The following is a 23,404-nucleotide window of genomic DNA, read 5'->3' as shown; positions in this document are numbered from 1 at the left end:
TACTATAATAGGCAAAAATTTGTAATATTTAAGGAATGTTTTGTTTTTTTGCAGGAGCAATATAACTGACCGCTGGCTGAAAACAAAGGCTGACTTAAGTGAAGAGGTGAGTTTGAAATGTTTTTATTTGTCTTAAGAAAACTGTAAATTCGGTAAAATACCCTTATTCTGCATGCATCATGTGACCAGAAATTTGCCAGCTCTGTTAGTATGTAATATTGTCGTACCCTGGGTGCCTGGCAGTTCAATATTGCGTTTTATGACAATATAATGAACTCACAATAAAAGACATGAGTGTTATTTCTGGAGGTCCAGAGCATCGCAGCCCAGCCAATACCCAGTCTGTTTGAGTCAGTCTCCTCTGTGAGCTGCATCACCCTCCTTTGACCTTGAGAAGTATTGGAAAAGCAGTGGTGCCAGAATGTATCGGCTGAGCATTGGTGCCATCAATCTGTTTTAGCTGTCCCGCCCCAGCAATGCTGAGCCGTCAGATACAAAACCTCTGCCCTGCACTCCATTATCCTTCACGGCTAACATTCACAGGCTTGTCCTCCAGCAGAAGTTTGTGTATTAAACATATCGATTCTTTATTTTAATCTGTCTGGGAAAACTTGGAAGCAGGCTCTTGTCGGTTATGGTAAATGCAATGGCGAAGGATTTTCCTGGTCCTTCATGGAGAGGGTTCGCTTCACTCCTTCCCAATTGCCCTCCTCTGGAACATTGATACCCCAGGGGAGAAGACAGATGAAGTACAAAGTGTGGCCTGTCATGTTCTGTATTCAGTCCCCCATTTTTTTTTCTCCCTGGCTGAGGTGAAGCCACAGACCTTTTCAGATGAGGGGGAGAAGGCCTCGAGCAGTTCTCTTCAGTTTGTTCCTGCGTTTAGGTCTCACTGAAAGGAAATGTGAGTTATCCTTTGCCTTCAGCAATATGGGGAAAGATTTCGACTATGGAGGCAATGAGCCTTGCCTCCCCACATCCAGTGAAGACCGACCTGATGAAGGTTATGGAATTTCAATGCAGCTTCTGGCCCCCTGGCTTGTGTTGTCGAATCTGTCTGTTAGGATATGACAGCCTGCTTCCCTGGAGCAATTACCTTATCTTTATTGTCTTTACACTCTGTCTTCTCGATATATAGGATGTTGTTCATTGGAAGAATTTTCCCTATCAGTTATGATGGAAAGGTTGTTGGGACCTTGGTATATGGTACCTGAACTGATAACATATGCATTAAGGAAGGATGATGCCAGTCATATGTATGCTCTCACAGGATGAACAAAACCAGAAACCTAACATCACCCTACCGAACTGTCAAAATACAAACACTGAATACAAAATTTCATATCTAAACTATGAATTGGTATTGTGTTCAATGTATGGCCGCCACCTTGTTCCCTGTTCCCTGCTGTGACCCTGACCAAAATAAATGATAAGATGGATGATATCTACACTATGCAAGTCAAATTCTTAACTTCTTGTATCAACTCCAAGAACAGCATTACAGGGAGATATGTTTTTGGATTAGACACATGCGGCCTGTGTATACATGTCAAGGGCTGATGAACAAGAAACAGGCAGACCGATGAATATTAGGGGTGGCCTGCTCTGTGTGAGCACGACCCAGCGCTCCAATACAGCTAACCTAAGTTATGGGCGGGCAGGCCCCTTACCGGCAGATTGTGAGACACGCTTCACATCAACAACACCTCATTCTCCCTCTCTGGGGGTGCGTGGGGGACATGCGGAGATTGGCAGAGCCCTGATGAACCCTCCAAAACATCCCATGATTTTAGCGGGAGGGCGGTGCATTCCCAACATTGTTAAAAACTAGATTGAACTGGTTGGGGTTTCAAACTGTCATGTGCCGGTGACATCCCCGTCATCGCTAACACTCAGTGACACGTAATTTGTTTCGGGATTCCCGCGGCCAACGGGAAAATTCCGCCACTTAATTCATCATTTGCTGAAGTCAATTTTCTTAATACGAGCGGCTCATGTTATTAATACTGCCTCTTGAGGGATTCTCACTGTGTGGGAAAACAAGGCAGGAGAACAGCAGCTGCAACGATTTATTTATTTAATTGAAGTGCCATTTAGAAAGAGACCTTGTTTATCGCACACTGAAGGGACTTTCGGCTGCTAGACGGCAGAACTGTTTGGTTAGCGCCTGCATATGTCTCTTCACAAGCCCATTGGGCAGCCAACCGGAGCGGCATTTTAGCTAGAGCAGACCAGTCACCATGACGCATCTGCCAGATTATATAATAAACATCCCAGTTCGCTCTGGATCACATGACCTTTTCTGGCGTACGTAGGGTGCCCATTAAGACCTGTTTCGACTTCCAGTTGCACTGTCCCTATGCCCCTGAAAGCCGCCACCTTTTGATCTGGATATAAACCGGCGGCCGTGAATCAGCTGCGATGAAAATATCCAGTGACATCGTGAATAATTATGTGTTCATCAGGCGCTTAATGAGCAATCACCGTGTGATCTTTTTTCAGGTGGTGGTGACGGCACTGCAGATTACATTTCTGGACTAGGGAAACTGTAATGAGCCCTATCAGTGAAGGCCTTGGCGGCCATGGCACTGGCACGATGTGGGTGCAAGGGCTTTGTTTATCCATCCATCCATTTTCCAAACCGCTTATCTGGGTCGCGGGGGGTCCGGAGCCTATCCCGGAAGCAATAGGCACAAGGCAGGGAACAACCCAGGATGGGGGGCCAGCCCATCGCAGGGCACACTCACACACCATTCACTCTCACATGCACACCTACAGGCAATTTAGCAACTCCAATTAGCCTCAGCATGTTTTTGGACTGCGGGGGGAAACCGAAGTACCCGGAGGAAACCCCACGACGACATGGAGAGAACATGCAAACTCCACACACATGTGACCCAGGCGGAGACTCGACAGTGCTAACCACTGCACCACCATGCTGCCCCGTAACATGGAATCAGCAAATTATATTTTTCATTTCAGGAATTTAGTCCTACCATTATGTCACAATTAAAGCAGGAAGTTGTCTGATGAAAAGATTCCTCTAACATTGATTGATCATTGATCAATCTTATTGATCATTGATCATACTGGAGAAAAGTAGCACCCAAGAGTAGGCCAGATGTAAACCCCCTCGCCCAAGGCAAACAGCAGAGAGCTGTCAGTGGAAATGCAAAATATTTTAATGTGATTGCAAGTTTTTTGCCCATGCATTTCTGATGTGTGCAGGTTTGCACATATTCATGGAAGGCTGTGATGTTACATTGAATATGGTCACTTGTAAGGTTATTTCATTGACCGAATGTTTAGTATAATCCTGTTCCATGGGATTAGAGTCATTTAATTGGTTGACTTTCTTGTTCATATTAAACAAGAGTATTGAACACTTGCAGCATGACGCTGACTTAGTTCAGACCCCAGGCTGGGCAGGGAGCCATTCCACACACCACAGAATGGCCTTCTGGGACCTCAGCCATCATTCTTGCATCTCAATGGAAAAATAAGAACATCACATTTTTTTTAATTAGTGCTTCAGCAGCAGTTACTCCAGGTGTCTGGGTCTGATGGATCTCAGAGTTTCAGGATACCCATAAAACTTTTATGCGTACAGTCCCACATATCTCATGAACAGTCATAAATCCATGAGGGGCTTTGCGGCTCCCTCATACCAACAATGTTCAATGCGGACAATCTCCATCTCTACCAAGTCTACAACGAGGCCATGTTTACATAACCTACAATTAACAAATGCCAATACACAGTTTAAACTGAGTCACAGTTTACAGAGCTCAATAGATATCTTTCATCCATACCTATTGCACCCAGGGTTGTAATTAACAGTCTTTGGGGATATGCTTGTGTCCCTTTTGTCCTGGCTGAGCACTCTTTTTATGGGGTTGGTGAACTATTTAATGTTTTTAAAACATCCCACCTGGTGCCTTAAGGGCTGAAGGAAGCTCTAACCTCTAAAGGTAATTAGAATTTGTTGGTGCTTGCTGGTGTTCTGTACCCTTTACAGTAGCTGCTCAGTGCATCAACAGTAGCATAGTGCTCATATACCGAGAGCTGGTGGCAAGGTGTGAACACCATGATTTCTCATCAGGTAGCGTAATTCTCCCTAACCTCATTAAAGAATCATTTGAAGTCCTCCTCAACAATGCCAAACTCTATTTTGCTTTTGAAAAGCTCATTGATTAAAATGTCAAAAATAATAAGTTCAAGATAAGACTCATCGGCTCCCAGATCAGATGCTCATTTCATCACCTTAACAGGTCTGATTGGCTTTTGTGCGCCAATGTAATGAAGTGGCAAGAGGCTGATTAATATCAGGGGTCTGTTGGAGTGTATCAGTAAGATGATAGCACGCATACATTCTGCATCTGCGCCGCTTTGCGTGTCACGGGCGTGTGTTTCCATCGCTGTGGAAAGCACAGCAGAAACATACGACAGAAGTAACAGAGGCATTGGTCATGGCAGGAATACAGCAGTGGGCTGGCTATGGGTCAAGTCTGAGTATGGGTACAGCTGGGGGCAGGGGTGTTGGATGCGTATGGAAGTGCAGGGGCAGAATCTACTGAGAGGATTTATAGCTGTGATATGGGCTGTTGGATAAAAAGGATCAGGAAAGGAGAAAAGCATGTCCTTCTGAACCCATATGTCACATGATTCACCCTCCCGAAACAAACAAAAAATTTCCCTCTTGTCCTCACACAGGTGTATATTATAACATCATATTGAGCTGTGTGTAAATGCACATGCTTACTACTTAACCTGCTTAAGCATCTGTAACTAAGGCTAAACTGTGTATTTGGAAAATGAGGTTTAGTTTTGACATCTGTGTATTTGGTCGCTGTTGGGAGCATTGCTTGACGGGTAAAATGCTCAAAGCCTCCTGAAGAATGATCTAAGGAGTGTGAAAGGGCAACATCAAATTTAGCACATGATGTGTTAATTGTGATCATATTCATTAACCATTATTAATGGTTTTGGGGGTTGGAACCAAAGAACATGGTAATCAAAGACAATTTCTTTACAGTTTGATACTCAATATATCTATGAATTATTCTACGAGAGGATGACAAGGCGTCTCAGAATAAGCAATTTAGTCTTACATCACCAGGGTTGTGGGTTCAGTTCCCTCTGCTGTTTCTGTTTGCATGCTCTCCCTATATGTGTAGTTCCTCCTGTAGTCTGCAAATTTGTCATAAAGTAAATTGGTGCCACTAAAAAGCCCGTAGTGTGTGAGTGTACCCCATGATTGACTGGCCTTCAGGTATTCAGGGTGGTCCCTCACCTTGTGCCCTGTGCTTCCTTGCATAGATTCCAAGCACACGTTGATTATAGGAGATGGATGGTTGTAAGATATGAAGACTGATATTGCTTGTAGTCATATCTTGCTATTTCCAGACCCACCTTTCCATGTGGCACATTAATAACTTCTGGATCATCTGTGGGGGCCTTATCTACTTCCTAGTCCTGGACTCACCAGATGGCCCAAAAACTGCTTGTGTCAGTGTGGGCAGCAGCAGCTAATTCCCACTAAAATCCAGGTGAACACTGCAAAGCATGTGGATAAGTACATTTGGAGATTAAATAATACCCTGGTTAACCACCCCTTTGTTGTCTGCACTGAATGAAATACACAGACAAATAATAATGGAAAGGGCATGTACTACTAGCAGAAGGGTGAGGAATAGTTTTGATTATTTTTCCAATGATTAACTTCTCAGTTGGCTTTCTAGGATTTCTGGTTTGTCTGAAAAGCAAATAGTTTATATGTGCAATTCAATCAATCAGTTTATTTTTATGTTACACTCATCCCAATCTGTTCACCTTAAAACTTAAACTTGGTCCACTATGCATGTTTAAGAAAACCCCACCCATTTTGGCTCACTGTTTTCATCAAATTGAACTTTAGTACCCATCTCCTGGTTGACATGTATACTAGTTAAATGTACTAGTAACAAGTAGTTTATAGGTACTGTCATTAGGATTATTATTCAAATTAGTAAATTCACCAGACATGTCAAAAGTCAGTGAAACCCTGCAGAAACCTTTCAAGAACTTCCCCCTGGGATCAATAAAGTTAATCTAATCTAAGAACTGAAGAGGGGCAGAATATCCATGAATGTCTGTCTCGTCATTGTGCTTATCAAAGACTTCATACCTAGGTCTCAGTCTACAGTACGTGCATGTGCCTGTGCACATGTGATTTAATTTACTGGGAAATTTGTCATAACTGTTCTTGTCTCCAGACATTGAGGCACCTTGACTATCAAACAGTGAGGTCAGCAGTGCTGGATGAATCATCAGTGATGGCTGTGCGGCCCACGACCCGCTGGTACCTACAGGGTTTTATTTATAGATTTGCTGCTCTGCATCTTCCCCATTGCTCTTCATAATTAGCCGTCCCATGGGATCATTCCTGTACATTTTCCTCCCGACCCCCTTGGAGACTGAGGTGAGGGTTCATCATTATCTTTTCCTCATTATTCTCTTGCTCTGACTTGCCCCATCATCACTGCTCTGGTTTGAGCTGGACTGAGGTGCATTTCCAGTGTTGACAGGATCCTTTAGATCTGTGTATGTGGGGGGAAAAACACCCAAACTGATTAACTGTGCAATACTGTTTCTGAACTATAACTGTGGAATTCTGTGCAAAACTGTCTTTGACATTCTTGTTGTCTGTTATTTATTGTAACTTTCTATTGATGTCTAAATGTCTTTTTATTGTCTTAATGTGTGTATGATGCTACTGTAAACCTGCAATCAATCTAACATTAGAACTGGCACAGCATGCTGTCACATCTGAAGTACTTTCTAAAAATGACAGCAAGACAGTAGGGTGGGGGTTTCAAATGTCACCAGGGATAGACACGAAACCAAACTGATCTTGGGCAAAGAGAAGGTTTACCTCACCACCGTTCATTTTGGCGAAAATCATATGCTTACTGCTCTGGGAACAGTATGCTTCAGAGTCACCAAAAATAGCTCTCAAAATGTCAGCCCCCCCACCCCATGCAGCCTGGTGTCATGGCTCGATCACTTAAATTCAGCGTGACACCCACCCACCGTTGGAAAACGTTCGCTCCACGCTAGCTTTCCAGACAGGAATCGGCTCGACAGAGACAGGATTGATACAGTGGCGTGGGCTGGAACGAATGAAGGGAATCGCTACTGTGAAATGTCGAAGTGAGGAGGTGTGGGGGCGGCCTGTGCCTTGTCACCTCATGGGGTTCACCTGCTGGGGAAATGATGCAATTTGTAGGAGTCTAATGTGCAATAAATGATTCCTGTTACTGGGGTCTGAACATGACAACAACAGAGAGCACCGGCCATATGCAGTAATATCAGGCAGACCTATATATGACTTGTATATGGGATATATATATCACCTTCATGTCTTATGAAGTACACTATAGTCTCACTTAAATGTACAGTTCAGTTATACTGTAGGTGCTTGCAACTAGTTTATTAGAATCAGTTGGAAAGGCTTATTGTCTGCAAGTTCTTGAAGTGAAACATTAAACAAGAAAGTGGAGGTATTTTCTGCACAGTGCATTAAATTAATTTGCCTTGTTTGCAGTGTAGATGGTAATTAAAAGCTCATATACTAAAAACACGCATTTAAGAGCAACACAATTGAGTGTATGTATAGTTGCATCCAGACTCAAGTTTTGCTTATGGCAATGCAAGATTATAAAGCCAATCTGAAGTCTATGCAAGGCTCTCAATTAAAAAAAACAATGTGTTAGTTATCTACAGCTGGGACAATTCTATTAATTCCATTTCATTTTGCTATCACCAGGCTGTTTCCTGCTTAGTTACTTTTTCAGAATCCACCAGGTTAACCCAAGCAGGAACCCACCCACGTTGGGATTTAAATCCTCATTTCTCTCATTACTAATTTGCAAGAGTGAAAATCAGGTTCTTTGTTAATAAATGCAAGCAGTGAGTCATTCTATCCCTGCCTAAAATATGTTTTTTGTGTTTTCAAATGCAGAAAGAAAAGATTGTCGACATTGATGACTGACGAAACGGGTGAAAAAAAGACCTTGATATCCCAAAGGATGTCAGCAGAGTGGCAACTCAAATGCTTTTTCATTGCTGACACCATATTTTATGGGAAACTTTATCCAGATTCATTTTCAAAGGCAGCCTACCACCATATCAAAGATGGCCTACTTAAATCTCTTCTAGGGTAAGACCACAGTCACATTACAAATGGGTAATTCGTAGTACTGCTTGGTATCTGCCATAAGGAGCCAAAAAAAAACAACAACAAAAATATGTGAACAATATATAAAAGCTGCCTTAGATAATGAAGACACAAAATATCTAATAGATAAATTCGCATAGCATTCTGGGAATTCATTTCCCACTCTCTGCGATGAGCAGGCAGTACGGAGTGTGCAAATGTACTTCTGGAGATGCTCCTCTCATCTCTAGCCATTGGGCTAATTTAATCCCAGGTTCTCTGGTGCCAGACCGTGGTCTGATTCCAGCTGTAATTGCGTCAAATAAGCCAAATTGAGGACTCTAATTTAATATGCTTTAGTGTGATGCTGGTTTATGTATTCCAACATTGAGAGGAACGGTTTACCTCCTTTAATCCTGTCCCCCCAAAAAAGCAATTTAATATATATAACAATCACATAACAGTCCAGACACAATGTTTCCATGCGTGATTGCATTCAGGCATTGAATGATTAACGATGGTGGAAAATATATGGTTTCAAATCCCTGCTGAAAAAACAGCATACAGCATTATGACTTTGATACTGGTTCATGATGGTTACTGCTGGGTTGGTGCAGGTGTAGCTGGTGAACCAGCAGTGCTGTCTTGGTCTACATCAGGGGTGCCCAACTCCAGTCCTGGGGGGCCGGAGTCCTGTGTGACTTAGTTCTTTCCCTGTTCCACCATAAATGATTCAGCTCAAGAGCTGTGTGGTAATTAGCACAAGTTGTTGAATCAGGTGTGTTAAATGAGGGGAAACCCAAAAATGTGCAGGGCTCTAGGCCTCCAGGACTGGAGTTGGGCACCCCTGGTCTACATGAACCTGGTCCACCGGCAATATTCTGTTAACCATGATGATCCACCAGCACCAAAACACAACGCCCTCACAGAATGCCTGCTTCCTAAGGTTAGGATCAAAGTCTTGTTTTGTCCACGCTTTCCTGTGGCACTAGGATACGGGAGAGAGAGAGCCGGAGAAGGGGAGCCAGCAGGCTGGACTGCAAATTTGCATACCGCGTGAAAATCAAATTCCAGAGGAGCTCATTAAAACACCGTTTGACTGATCCAATATAAGAAAACCTTGCGTGTATTGATCGTAAGAGAGCCTCTTCTGCTGTTTTGTTATAGCGAACGCAAAATATTTGCCATTCAGCATTTGTATTAAAATGCCCTGTAAACTGAGTGTCATTGTTTCGCTTTTAATTTGTAATTTAAAAGATGCTGTAATGGCGAGTGTAAGTTCAAGCAAAGCCGCTTTCATTTTTAGGAAAACTCGTATTTACTTATTTGTCTTTATGCTGAAGTCAAACTAATAGCCTTCGCGTGAGTGGAAGCGGACGGTGGGTGGCAATGTTCAGCTTACTACAGGAGATCCTGTCTCCGACAGTACAATGGACGCAGCTTTCATTCGGCAATATATGCGTTTTTCTCACATCGCTCAGTCTCATAGTTCCTTGTCAGATCAAAGGGAATCGCTTATAGAAAGTATTACAAGTTTGGTCCAACGACAAAAAACGATTAAAAATAAAACGTTTTTCTTTATTTTCACATAAAACTAAAAAAGGTAATGATATTTTTTTTCGAATATATAATACCGATTTCTGTGGAAACTGACAATTTTTCATCCTTTATTAAATGATTTCTGTTCCCCGCATCTCTGCTTGATTGTGTCTCATTTGTGTGTTTAATGGCTAATTTATCTGTTCACGATCTACTTTGCAGGTAACTTGTGTTTTCCTTTTTCTCTGCTTAGCCATTAACTTCACTGTTTACTATCTTAGTTCTCTTTGCCGGTTTACTTTTCTTTGAGCTAGTTACATCTTTTTTACCACATCTTAGCTCTCAGCTTCAGTTTACTCTTTAGTTTAGCTAATTATTTTTCTACAGTATTTACCATTTTAAATACTTTAAATTGAATTGAAATAATGAACATTAGCTGCAGTGTTTGAACATGAAATTTAAGTGTCGCCTCCGTATAAATCCGTATCTTTCAATGTTACAATATAGAGGAAAAAATGGATCCTATTTTTTTCGTATTTTGCCTAGCTGAATGCACGTTTTATATTTTTCGATTTTAAATTATGTTGCTTAGTGAATAGAGTGAATTTAAGAGTTGTCAATGCTTTGTTTTTTGTGACTTTATTTTGTTGATGCTTTTCTTCAGAGCGACTTCAAAGCATGAAAAACATAAAATGTTGATGGTTTATTTGCTATAACTAAACAGTGGAGCAAAAATAGCTTTGTGACTATTCATACTGTCGGCAACGTGCTTTGAAATTCTCTCAGCCAGTAGAGAGATGCGCTGTCTTAACTCAAAACCATTTAAATGTCATTTAAATTTTTGTCTGCTACCCAAGCTGAGCATCACCATCATAAATAGCATGTGCAGCTGTCCTTTATATTCTGCGGATTTTTCGGTAAATGTGTTATCATTCAACTGATGCACAGTGCGACTTTAATCTTAAAGGTGCTTGTGGCTGTTTTTCCTGTGCAATTCATTTTCACAAGTCTTTTGTAGCATTTATCGAATGAACTAACAGATGTTGCTAAGTAACGGCCAAAACATCCATTTCACATTAAATCGACTTTTTTAAACACTGAAAAGTACACCGTTTTTATTTCATAATTAATTATTTTATTTTATTTATTTATTTTGGAGGGGGGGCTTTTACCTTTCGCTTTTCATGTGCCATCTGTCATTATCCTTCAAAACAAGCACAGCACTGTGATTAAACAGACCAACAAACACACATACTGTGTAAGGTACCACCTATACTACTTCATACCATTTTTGTGGGGAGAATTCTATGTTAACATTACAGTATAGGCCTAGTTGTAGCAGACATCCCACTTTAGGCATATTGAATGCAGGGAGGCGGATGAGAGACAATTGGGGTGCTGGGAGGTACATATACAGTATAATTCATTTGTGAATTGCAAGGTGCTGGTGGTACAGTTTGCCAGTCGTGTTGGGAGAGGTTGCATAGGTAAAACTTATTGCCAGGAGGAGATGGGATGTCCGGTTGTAGTGATAGTGCAATATAAATAATATGATATTTACCTGGCTACACTGCTATGCTAATATTGCAGTATAGCTAGAGTAACAGTGCTATAGTAATGCTGTTCTATGTTTGTGGTAACTGTGCTGCACTAATGCTGTATTATGTATGCTTGTGGTAATGGTACCAAAGTGAGAGTATGAGTTAAAAATAAGTGGGCACATGCTCTAAAAGCGCTTGAAATATGATTCGAATACCAGTTAAGATGTCAGAGCAGTCAATAATAAGGTCAAAAAGCTTTCCCCAGTCCAGCAGCAGTAGACAGTACAGATCATATTTAAGGCTCAAGTGGGACAGACAAGATAGTTGTTAGGCAAATTGATTTCAAATTTAAATCTCTGGCATCTGTCAGTACACACCTGCTGGCCGCTGATACCAAGTGCCCTCATTAAGTTTTAGTGCATTCTTTGGACGATCCTGTGGAGATTAAGCCCATCGAGTGGATTTCATTTAGCGAGCCTGCAAGTGAAAACATTCAGTTCAAATGCCTCCCACGGCCCTGGTTTATTGGTTCTACCATGTCCTTCTGCTTCTGCTACCTTTTAACTATCCTCAGAGCCACTTCAGGCTTTTGGTGTTTTTTTTATTTTATTTTAATGGTCCGGTCTGGAGCTTTTTGCCCAGCCGCCTTCTCCTGCGGTTGGCATGGCCTTCGAGCCCAAATGGCATACTGTCCAGCACTCTGTAAACTCCGCTCTCAGAAGCAGGTTAAAGCACGCGGTCCTGCATCGCCGCTGGTGCCCTGAGCAATGCAGGGCTTTGTAAATATGTTTTCCTGGCCTCAAAGCACACTGTGGTGGGGGTAGGCAGGAAAGGCCATGATTGCCAGTTTACTTTTTTGTTTAATTGTTAACTTCCACATTTTGTCATTTTGCTTCTTTGTTTGAGTTCACGTCGCAGTTTAGCATCTACTGGTTTTCCAGCTTCCCTATTCTACCATTTTTCCTCTTTGCTGTCTTACTTCTCACTTTAGCTGTTTACTTCCCAGTTTATCATTTTACTTCCAGATCACCATTTCACTTCTGTTCACTGTTTTATGTCTCTGTTTTACCAGTTAACTCTTCAGTTCACCACCTTACATCTCTGTTCGCCATCTTACTTCTAAGGTCACTAAGGTCACTTCTCAGATAGGGGGACACTCCCACTCCTCTCTTCCTGGGCTGGAGGCAGTGCTCATGTGCACAGTGGTGTTTGGTCACACACATTGTTTACTTTCCAGTGAATGTTACTCCTTCAGAGTATTTTAAACGACAGACATATAGGACAGCAGCGACTTCCATCCAGTTCATCAGGGAAAGGGAGAAACCATCTTCCTCAAAGAAGAAGGTGAATGGCCTCCTGCTGAAGGAGCAATCATGCGGCATGAAGGTGGATCAAGGGAGGAAACTTGTGTTCCCCCAGGTCGTCCAAATATCCTTGAGGCCCGACATTGTCCTATGGTCAGAGAAAGTGAAGAAGATAATCCTGATTGAACTGACGGTCCCTTTGGGAAGAGGGTTGCAAAGAGGCAATCTGTAAAGTACCAGGATCTGGGATAAAGGGATAAAGGGTGGAAGGCCTGGTTGTTCCCTGTGGAGGTGGGCTGCAGAGGCTTCCCCTTGCAGTCTTTATGGAAGATGCTCACAACCCTGGGCAGGAGGGGAGAGGAAGATAGCGGCAGGCAGGGCGAGCGAGGCAGCAGAACGAGCCTTTTGCTGGTTCTTGAGTAGGAGGGAGGAGTTGAGCTGGAAGCCAAGAGAAGATAGGCAGTGACTGGCCATCATTGCCAACCCACTGACTGGAGAGCGTTGTGGTCAAGGGTTGAAACACCCAGCGAAAACCGGGGTACCACCTGATGACATCTTCTGGCCAAAATCTCTAATAACTGATATGTGATTGAAGGTGGAGCATTAAGAGATGTATTTAGTAGTATTTGGTCTACAATGCAAAGCAGCACCAACATTATCACTGAGTACTTATGTCCTTATGCTGGCAACCTTTTGATTTGTTACATGCATGCACTAACCTGTAAATCATTTTGACCAAAGCATTTGCCAGAATAAGTTAACTAATGCATCAAATATCACTCGCAGTTTGGCTCATCTATGGCTCATCTCAGTGTGGCATCTTTTGGAATCAATGGTTTTAGCTCTTTGTTGCTGCTAGCAGGAGCTGTACAGGTATACCTCAGTGTAACTGTTCAGCACAGCATCGCGCCTTCCCAACAGCTGTTCAACTTTTTGTCCAGCCACCGTGTCCAATTAGACTGCGGCAATCACATGCTCCTCCCAATATGACGTGCCCTTGGAGCTTTGGTGCGATCCCCGCTGGACAGCCTGAAGATCTGGGTTTGCTGTATCGGAAAGACTGCTTCCGTTTGCTTCTCCCTGAGTGATACCTGCCGGCTCTTCTGTAGCAGACAGCTGCGAGTGCTGCTATCCACCGTCAGCCGGGATTCAGTTACATTGAGTCCCTTGTGTGTTCACTTTATCGCACAAACAACTTTCCAAAGCTGCACTCACCATTTACAGCAAGCTTGTTTAAAGAGCCAGGATGTGCATTTTAGCTTGTTTATCACTAGATCTTAAGCAATTTTTTTGTAATGTATAAAGGGTTTGGCTCTTCATGTAAATCATTTGTACGACCATATTAAGCAATTACTCTGTGTTATCTATAACTAAATGCACATGGATAAAATATTTACTTAACGCTAGGGGGCATAGTGACTTACTGGCCAGCACTGTGCATTTGATTCCTGTCTCCATCTGTGTGTTCATTTGAGCACACACTAATATTCAGGTCTCCTCCTACAGTCTAAAGATATGCTGGCGAGAGTTACGGATTTCTTTTGCTTGTTGAGTGTGTGTGTGTGTCCTGTGATGAACTGTCATCTTGTCCAGGATGTCTTCTGCCTTGTATCCTGTACTTTCTGGGATGGACTCCAAGCTCCGGTGTGGCCGGAGCTTGGAAATGGATAAGCCCAGTCGTGGAAAATGCAAGCACACTGAAAAGCTAATGACCTCAACAAATCAGGGAATATGTTCATATGATGGCACAGAGAACTCTCTTCATTGAGTGTGTGGTGTTTGTGTGTTTTGATGTCGGCAGGTGGGCGGGCACGCAGAACCACAGAGCTGCATCCTCTTATGTGACAATAGCAGGCACCCCTCCCCAATGGATGCCAAACCTTCTTCAGTTAACCTCTCAATCATTACATGTTGCGTTCCGCTATCTTTACCCAGTTCACCAAGCAAACAAAAGGAGCCTTTAATGGAGAAAATGTAATTTGACACTCTGTCTGCTCTGCATGGCAGAACAAAGCAGAAGGTGGTGGCAACAAGCCGCAACGCCGAATACACTCTTTGCAAAGTAAGCAGCTTTGAGGCCAGGTGTGATTGGCCGGGTGCTTGCTAGCTCTCTGGCCACTCTATTGGCTATTTGAGTCTCCACAGAGAGCAAACTTTCAGCCATGAATGCTTATACCCGCGAAGACATGGCCCATTTTCATCCACCAGGAATGGCAGATTGACAAATCACAAAACGCACCTGATTATGAACCAAATCACTTTCAACTACCAGCCATTGAAATATTATGGGACTCCACAGGGGCAATATCAATCTATTATCCCCTCATCAGAATGCAAGTTATTCTTTAAAAGCCCTGGCAGACTAGGAGGAGATCATAATTGCCTTATTCATAAGGGCCGAGCATCGAATTTAGTCTGCCAGCCTCAATGCCGTGGACTGGGTCTCCAATCAGTGCATTGTGCGGATGTAACACTGCTTTGAACAGGCCGTGTTCTCCAACGTGTCTTTAAAGATAAGGGCAGAAATTGAGAGGCTGATGAAGAAGGCAATTCGTAAGCCTTGGGCAATATCCGGGTGCCGGATATTGTACTTCAGCGTGTGGTGCCAGGGTGGAGGAAGCGTCGCCGTGGCAGCACGTGTCCTTCCTGCCCTCCTTATTAAATGGAAATGAAAGCATGTACCACTTGCTGAATTAAACCAAGATGGCTCCCCGCCGCCCTCTAATCCCATCGTTAGATCCTGATCTAGAAGGCACCTCTTTTGTGCATGTGCCGGCCTCATTTCATATTGCCACCCGAGAGCTAATTTCCTGTTAAGTATAGAGCTGCTGTTTGCATTCGTGGCTGTGGGGGGCCTCTTGTACAATCTTTGGGCTCTGTAATGTCGCAGCAATGGCAGAGTGTTTCTTGGCCACATCTGTTCCTGCTTGGTGGGATATTTTACCCATAGGTAATGGTTTCTTCTCTGTACTGTACATTTGAGGTAGATGTTTTCTTCTCCCAATGGTTCAAGAAGAGTCCCTGCTGGGGTTAGATATTCCTGTTCATCTTACCCACTATGTCCTCCTCTGTCCTATTAGGGCAATTACTGTAGCTGCCTAATAAAAGTGATTATCCTACAAAAAAGGACAATGCTTACAGTTGCATTAGGTGTGGGAAGCCATGTTGGTGAAGACTTGATGCTGTGGTTCAGTCTGCCAGTGATGTTGAGCTTTTGGTCTTATAAGCAGTTGAGATTGATGAGTTGTTTTATTTTTTACTTATTTTGATTTATGTGGGATGTAGAAGAGGTGAGAGATCTAAAACTGTGAGACCAAGCATGAGAAGTAGTTACTCCAACAATGTGAACGTGTGCGAACATTCACCTACACACCACTCTGACGATCTCTGTGCTGCCTACCTGTAACACTTCCATATCGCAGAATGGGGTCATCTTTGAGAGTGACATGCAAGCTAAGGAGTGCTCTACTTAGTTTTTCCATGATAAGAGTTCCATGATAGTGTTCCTCCATATTGGATATCAGATTCAGTACAGGGTATCGTAGCACGGGGTATTTCCAAAACAGACATCAAAACAGGTAATACATTTCATAGTTAGCATGCATTTTATGAATAGCTTTCTGTGAGGAAAATATTAAGTATGTACATTTGCAAACTATATGAAAATTACAATATACTATATGAAAATTACAATATACAGTAAAACCTCGGATAGCAAGGATAATTCGTTCTGGAAATGTGCTTGTAATCCAAAGCACTCATATAGCAAATTTTCCCATTAGAAATAATGGAAACTCAGATGATTCGTTCCACAACCCAAAAATATTCATATTAAAATAATTAATACAAAATATAAAGTAAAAATACATAAAACAAATTAAACTGTACTTTACCTTCGAAAAGAATCATGGATGGTGTGAGAGATGAGACAGAGGAGAAGAGGAGGGTTATTTTGTAGGACGACTTTCACTATAACGGAATTACTGCTATCTGTTGGCTCAATGGAATTTTTTCTTTTTGTACCCCCCAAGGAACCTATCTAATGACAGCTGCTTTTGCCTCCTTTTCATTTTTGTGGAAATGTGGGCAACAGATTCATCACTTGCACTGCTGCGCCCTTATTCGGGTGGTGCTTTTCTACTTAATTTTGACTATACGAGTGAGGCACACTGACTTTTACTGTACATTGTAGTGTACAAGTTTACATTAGCATTTTGAGTAATTAAATAAGCTAATAATAATAAGCAAATGTTTTGCATGAGTGCTTATGAAAAATGCATCTAAATTATAAAACAAACCCATTTACGGAGCTAAATACTTCTACAAAGCCAATTCTGGGTAACCGTCCTGGTCAAGGAGGAAATAGCACTGACCCTTCAGGGAATTGGGAGTACAGGCTATAAAGTGACAAGATGGACTCCCAAACCACTGTACTACTTAGCTACATTAACTGGGCATGCCTCAGTACTTAGCAAACACCAGGGTTAATTCCCTTAGCAAACACAGTGGTAGGTCCCACACACTGCACAGCGTCTTCTTACGCTCACCATCGAGAATAATGGCCTTAATGCAGCCGACAGGCTGCTGCTGCTTCTACATGACTCCCTTGTTCTTTCCCTCCTCTCTCCTTCCAGCTGAATGCTACGTTAAAGCTGAGCTCCAGATTCCCACCCTTAGCATCTGCATGGTCACGCTTTCTGGTGGTGATGCTCTTCTGCATCAGGGTTTAACACCTCCGATCCTTTGGATTTCCAATAGGGAGACTACTGTCTTTCTGGAAGTACTAATCTTTTTACTCAGTACAATGGGCATCCTAGTGTGGGAGACTAAACTTGGCCTGTTATGCATGTATAAGCCTTGATATGTAGTTCCAGTAAGGTCATTTGGGTCAAGGATTTTAATGGCACAGGAATGAAATGCTAGTAACATGACAGGAGAACTGTCTGCCAAGCAACAGCCAGGTAAAAGCTTACCAGTTTGGTCTGCTAGTTGAAGGACTTGACATATTGTGAACAGAGAAGCAGGCTGAACACGTCTCTTGCGATATAAGGACGATTGAAGTGGGTTGCTTTACATAAACTCATTCCACAGATGAGAGCATCTGTCCATCTGCCTAATTGATCTTTCTGTAGTTGTTGGCTTGTTCTGCCATAATTGTTATATTATGCAAAGCATGTCACATGAAAGATGTCTTTGTTGGACTGCTGGGAGACCTTCATAGACAGGAAAGCCCTAATTAAAATATCTAATATCTGTGTGCTGCCATCGTGGCCTCGAGGAGTGTGGGACAGTTCTCGGTTCAAGGGGTCACAGGTACAATGTCTGGAGGCAGGGGACTGGGTGTTAATGAACCAAGGCTCTTGAGTTTGGAGGTCGTGATCCTATAAGTGGCCTCACAAAGTCGGCTAATTGATCCGGTCACGCCACATCGTTGCAGGATGGGGGGGTGGTCAATGGGGAAAAGGTCCCTTCAAAGTCACTTACAACATTCACCACCCTCTGTTCCACTGACATTTAATTAGGCACATGAAAGGTGCTGTAACATTTTTCAGGAGAGCCACAAAGGTTGCACATTATCGTCTTCAAAACCACGATGAAAGAAACAGGCATGTAATGAGGCAAGCTGAATAAGAATTCTGTTTTGATAGTGAAAGATTTCAACTCAGTGGCTGTTGACATTTGAGAATTGACTGCAACATTGTCATAGTAACACATTAAAAGTATTTATGTTCAAATGAGCTGGATGTCAACGGCTCTATGCCTTTACTGTTAATATTTATTTCCTTGGCAGATTGGCTTACTCAGAGTAATTGAGATAGCCTGGAGTTTAACACATGGGTCTGTATTTATGACAGAGCCAGAATCATGTGGCCGGGGAAAGGGGATAAATGGACCTGGATTTGAGCTTCCATGTTTAGGGCTCAAGGAGGTTGAAATAATGAAACGGGGGTGGGGGGTATTGCGGCTGGCATTATAGCTTTTCGGCTATGTCCTCATGATCCTGTAGTCTACCACTCTCAGTCTGCTTTTCAAATCACACACTGATAGGAGGCTGTACCAAAAACTAAAATATTTTTTTTGGAGTTAAGCAGACCTCGTTTGAAATGAACAGAGTAGCGATGCTGGAATCCAGTAGGCTGAGACACAGCATTCACTGCCCATATAATGAGCTCCTCAACGACCATCTCAGATATCATTACTGCACCAATTACAGTCCTTTACCTGAAACCTCAGGAATACTCACTGTGATGAATTTGTTATGACATGGTCTCCCTATCTATCATATTCAGGTGTGTTTATGTGCAAAGGGGTGTCCAGCCTGATGATTGGTTCATCATACTGTATGCAGTCACTCTTCTGATTGGTCTCTCTGGCGCATCTCACCAGCCACATCCTCGACATGTGAGATACCTGACCCCCTCCCCAAATTTTAATATGGCCCTCACCAATACAGATCAGATTTGTGTGCCTTTTGTTCTTTAATAAGCAAATGACTGAATGACGATTCTGCTGGGGGGGGGGGGTTGCAGGGGACTGGGGGGAATCACATCTTTCATTAAGGGCTGGCTAAGGCCCTGCAGTATTCAGCTGTTCTCTGGGCTTCGTTTATTCTGGAATATCACATTTTTTTAATAGGCAACCTTAAAGTCCCATATCTTATTGCCTCCAAGATGGGGCTTGTTTTTTTTTTTTTATTTCATTTAGAATAAATTTGAAAACACTTGTCATTTAGGAATTGAAGACAGAATTTAGTGCTTTTAATTGAACTGAGTCAATGTACAGAAGAATCCATTAGATAACCAAGCGGCAGCAGTTCACTTATAAAAATCAATGCAGCTAATTATCGTGGTAATTAGGGAGCTTTTCTGCTTGGGAGATGCTGGAGGAGCAACACAGGAGAGGCATAGCTTCTGCCATTGCCATGCTTTTCCCCTGCTCGTCATTCCCTCTTCTATTTCCTCTGGCCAGTTTCCCGACGTCACCAAAGCTAATGCCTTAGATCATCACCCGATAGCAGCAGTGAGACGCACGTCGGGGATCTCATCCTGTTTAAAAAAGAGTCGTCCCTCTCCCAGCCCCACCCTTGTAGGTTTGTGTTGAGTCTTATTGGCTTTGGCCTGAAGCTCAATCTCTCAAGCTGGTGTGCATCTACTAGAACTGAAACGTGAGTATTTTAATGAATCTGGGTTCAGAACACTGCATATCCATCCATCCATCCATCTTCCAAACCGCTTACCCTACTGGGTCGCGGGGGGGGTCCGGAGCCTATCCCGGAAGCAATGGGCACGAGGCAGGGAACAACCCAGGATGGGGAGCCAGCCCATCGCAGGGCACACTCACACACCATGCACTCACACATGCAATTTAGCAACTCCAATTATCCTTGGCATGTTTTTGGACTGTGGGGGGAAACCGGAGTAGCCAGAGGAAACCCCACGACGACATGGGGAGAACATGCAAACTCCACACACATATGACCCAGGCGGAGACACGAACCCGGGTCCCAGAGGTGTGAGGCAACAGTGCTAACCACTGCACCACCATGCCACCCCCACTGCATATGCTTATAAATCCTAATATGTAACACATGGCTGAGCTGCTAGTCTAAATTGACTCATTTTTCTATCCATCTATCTTCCAACCATTACAAGTTTACAGCAGAAGGGGGTGGAGCCTATTCCTGATAAAATAGGGTACAGTGTTACAATAGAAAGTTTTTTTCCTTGTGTGTGTGTGTGTGTGTGGGGGGGGGGGGGGGGGGTAAGGTTTCAGATATAGTAATAGCAAGTCCAATTAGCCTCAGCATGTCTTTGGACTATGGGGGGAAATCGGAGTACCCAGAGGAAACCCCACGACGACATGGGGAGAACATGCAAACTCTGCACACATGTGACCCAGGTGGAGACTCAGATCCAATCCATTGAATGTTTATGTCTGCTGATTCAAAGTCCCAATCTTATCTTCTAATAAACATTTAAATATACATATATACATAACATACGACAGGTGTCGCTGCATTCTTCATCTCAGTAAGCCTCACCATTTCACCATATTCTATCTTATTATGTTTCTGCAAGGGCCAAATCAGATTCGTTGTAGTTGACGACGCTCTGTTGCTACCTCATCTCAAAAGGATGGCGTTGCAAATATTGCAGGTAGCTGCTGGACTACTTTTAGTTAGCAATTTAAAGAGTTTCCACATGGCTGACATCTTGATAGTTTGTAGTTTCAGGCATGGGAAAGTAAATACATCATGCTTTGGATTGGGCTGTTTTAGCGAATACCGATTCATTAAATAATGCCTGGATCTGCTCCGATTCTGATCTTTGATATCGGGTCGTAACATCACTGTTTATTACAATAATTCTTTGGTAGTGTTCCTTGCTTGTTCCAAAGAAATGTCCACCCAGTGAAAAGAAGCTTCCCTTTAGGGAAGCCTTTGCGGTGGTGGATGGGCATCCCTGATGGAACCGAGATCTTGAAACAACAACAGAGAACTTAAAGTTGCGTTTACAGAGGGAACTTTTTGACAGTTAAATGCTAATAACCTCGTATTCTTTCACACCAAGACTGCAGTCTGTCACTGGTGCCTTAATGCATACCGGCACTCTCAGGTGTCACCGTGATACATGTAGCTCTTTCCTATTTCCACCAAGAGCCAGCTATAAGGGTCACTATTTAAGGACCCCGACTAGGACAGTTACAAGGTGTAATTTGGCATCTGCCCTTTTTGATGCTGACGCTCCTAACGGTTCAGTAGATTTTGGGCACCATCTCGACTCCACATGTCGGCCATGAATCCACAGGACGGTGCTGGGCAATCCTTAATTGTTGTATCTATGGGAATTGGTGGGAACACTTTTTAATAGTTTGTTTGGGGTTCTTAGAGGCATCTTATGCAGCTTGACTGCTTTTGGCTTGTTATCCCACCACAAATCTCTCATTCTTAAGAGTCATCTTTATCCTGCGAGCTGACGGATTAGAGCTTGGTTATCGTGCCGGCGCCACTGCAGAGATGAAGTTATGGCTTGCAGCGGGAGTCTGGCGAGCTGGATGAGAGAAACCCAGGAAGTGGAGGTGGACCTCAGAAGCGTCTCGCCGGAAGGTCATCCACTTTGGAGAGGGGCTCGGTTTGACAGTGGGTGTCTTTCCCACCCCTCTTCCGCCAAATGAACCCACTGCACTAATTGTGTCCCCCACTATTAATTTTCCAGCTTGTGATTCAAATCTGTTTTTTATCATTATGGTATGAGTCACAGTGCAAATTCTCCTCACACAAGTTGCCTGTCTATTTTCATTTCCAGTTTTTATTTTGGTTGAGGACCCTGTGGCACACTGTATCCAGAAATGTTCCTGCTTACGCCATCTGATCTTTGGCAGCAGGAGTTAATAGCATGTCTGGGTGTATGAAAACTGCCGGGATAATGCGTATTTGAACATTTTATTGACTCCGGTGCAGTAAGGATGACCTTTTGCAGGGGGTGTTGCTAGAATCTTCTGAAATTAGAAGCTTACTTCAGAGACCTAAACTGTCTGATGGTCCACCCCATTCCACCCTCACCCCCAGAAGGTCACAGTACTAGGGTTTTGGGAAATGCTGCCTTGGACTAGGACTGTTGTGATGTATGGAATTCCCAAACTGAGACTATGGATGTTAAAACATCTGGGCCAAGTATTATTGGGGCTCATTTTGATCCATTTAGGGCTTCTGCCCCCAGTGCCCCAGGTTCGTGACGTGTCTGCACTACCCCCTCCGATCGATACGCTGCTGTTTGGCTGCTGTTTTGCTACTGGCACTAGAGAGATTCATTTCTCAAGATCCTTAATAAACCCCCGATATAGCAAAGGCGGGGGGGGCGGTAATGATACAAGCGGGGAGCATCCTGCTGCAATCGTGACACGGCACGGATGGAGACCGGCTCTGAAGTGGGCCCAAATGGGCCTCACTCAGCAGAGGAAATTGGGGCTGACAGGAAGATGGGATGGTGCAGGGTGAGCGATGTGCCCTTCAAGGGGCCCATGAGCAGGAAGCATCCCATCTGCCCACTCCACTGGCCACTCACACTCCGGTAGCGGCTTCCCAAATGGCCACTACTGATGAACTGCAAATTAAGGAGGACAAAAATGGAAAGGTATTGGATGAAGGAGGGGATGTGGGCTGCCTCGCAGAGGTGAGGATATCTGTGCCACTACAAGTCTGTTTTAGCTTAGACTTTTCACTTCATCCTTAATTAGTGACTATACAAAAACAGCCAGGAAGTGTAACATGACATACAAAAATGTGAAATGTCGTGTTACATCCTGTTTTTGATATTATTCCATTATAATTTCCTTATTTTGATAACTTCTCTGTCACAGTAGAGAAGCCTGCTGCTATCAGTACTGGGCGATGTTAAGCCAGTGTTTACAAATAAAACAAAAACACTTTAATTTGACATGATCAGTACATCATGAAAGTATAGCTATACTGAGAAAACTGAACATCATTTAATATTGGATGGATGTATATACAAGATAACATGACCACCCATGCATGCATCCATCTCCAAACCTCTTAACCTGGTCAGGGTCATGGAGGGCCTAAGGTCTATCCCAAGCAGCACTCGGCACAAAGCTTTATTACATATCACATCTATTATATAAACATATTAATTGCATATATAAGGTCACATAACTAACCATTAACAAACATCTGTTATATAAACATATGTTAATATCATATATACAGTATAAGGTAACATGACTAAGCAATAACAAACAAGCTATTATAATTGGTAATACTGTACAGCGGGGTACTGTAGTGTAACCGATGGGAGCTGCGT

The 23,404-nt window shown here is 43.1% G+C and overlaps 1 protein-coding gene across 4 annotated transcripts in view; it reads left to right on the top strand.

Moving 5' to 3' along the window:
* The window catches only part of syt1a (synaptotagmin Ia), a 161,755-nt gene that overhangs the window by 36,329 nt on the left and 102,022 nt on the right, over nt 1-23,404 (top strand). For all 4 annotated transcript variants that reach the window (XM_049024257.1, XM_049024294.1, XM_049024276.1 and 1 more), the window contains exon 2: nt 55-106. The gene's annotated coding sequence lies outside the window, so the exon portion shown is untranslated. The remainder of the gene's footprint in view (nt 1-54; nt 107-23,404) is intronic.

This window comes from Brienomyrus brachyistius, chromosome 1 (genome assembly GCF_023856365.1).
Source record: "Brienomyrus brachyistius isolate T26 chromosome 1, BBRACH_0.4, whole genome shotgun sequence".
NCBI classification, from domain to species: Eukaryota; Metazoa; Chordata; class Actinopteri; order Osteoglossiformes; family Mormyridae; genus Brienomyrus; species Brienomyrus brachyistius.
The sequence above is the reverse complement of the archived record's forward strand: the minus strand, read 5'-3'. Positions and strand labels throughout refer to the sequence as shown.